Source organism: Kryptolebias marmoratus, linkage group LG12 (genome assembly GCF_001649575.2).
Source record: "Kryptolebias marmoratus isolate JLee-2015 linkage group LG12, ASM164957v2, whole genome shotgun sequence".
Taxonomy (NCBI): domain Eukaryota; kingdom Metazoa; phylum Chordata; class Actinopteri; order Cyprinodontiformes; family Rivulidae; genus Kryptolebias; species Kryptolebias marmoratus.
In genome coordinates, this window is record NC_051441.1 from 1023816 (window position 1) to 1024957 (window position 1142).

Consider the following 1142-nt stretch of genomic DNA (forward strand, 5'->3'; position numbering starts at 1 on the left):
ATCCACGGACAGAACCTCCGATTCAGATCCACGGACAGAACCTCAGATTCAGAACCATGAATAGAACCTCAAATTCAGAACCACGGACAGAACCTCAGATTCAGATCCACGGACAGAACCTCAGATTCAGAACCACGGACAGAACCTCAGATTCAGATCCACGGACAGAACCTCAGATTCAGAACCACGGACAGAACCTCAGATTCAGAACCATGGACAGACCCTCAGATTCAGATCCACAGACAGAACCTCAGATTCAGAACCACGGACAGAACCTCCGTTTAACAGGACAGAGAAATACACAGTCAGCAGCTTTAGACAGGAAGTAGACTCCAAACAGGAAGTGATCATTTGAAAATAATGATCAATAATTAGGCTTTCAGGTAAAACCTTCTTTCTGATCAGAGATCAATAACTTTATCAGCAGCTCAGGTTGTTCAGTTTAAACTTCGTCCCTCGGGAAGCTCAGGTGAGCCGACTGATTGGACGAGCTGTCCCTGCTGGGGTTGAATCACAAACCTTCTAATGCAAGCAGAACATCATTTCTGGGTCAGAGGTCAGGGTTCGGCAGGTTCTGGGAATGGTTTAGGTTCTGGGTTTGGCTGCAGAAATGAATGAAAATCAAAATAATGAGGATGTGTTCAGTCGGTTTCAGTCACAGGTTCCAATGTTTGATGATGAACGGGTTCAGCTGTTACAGTGTGTTCCTGAGTGTGTGTGTGTGTGTTCTGGGGTGTGCACTCTGTGTGTGTTCTGTGTGTGTGTGTGTGTGTGTGTGCAGCAGATGGACGGGGTGTGAATCTGCCTTCAGGGAGTCCAAACGAGCAGCAGCAACTGAAACAAACGAACTTCCTCCAAACGATCGACTCACTGAGACAGAAAACATACAAACACCGAGCAGAGCGACGGCTGAGAGCTGAATCTGTGCTGACAGAACACAAACAACAACAACAACAACAACAACATGTAAACAGCAAAAAAAAACAACAACATGTGAACAACACGAAACAACAGTAACATAAACAACACAAAACAGCATGTAAACTACAAAATATACAACATGTAAACAAACGCTCCAATAGGACCGGGTTTAGAGCTCCAACAGGACCGGGTTTAGAGCTCCAAACTGGACCGGGTTTAGA

General features: G+C 45.4%; 1 protein-coding gene across 1 annotated transcript in view; it reads left to right on the forward strand.

The window, feature by feature from the left end:
* The window catches only part of crhr1 (corticotropin releasing hormone receptor 1), an 18131-nt gene that overhangs the window by 1270 nt on the left and 15719 nt on the right, over positions 1 to 1142 (forward strand). The gene's annotated exons all lie outside the window — the stretch shown is intronic.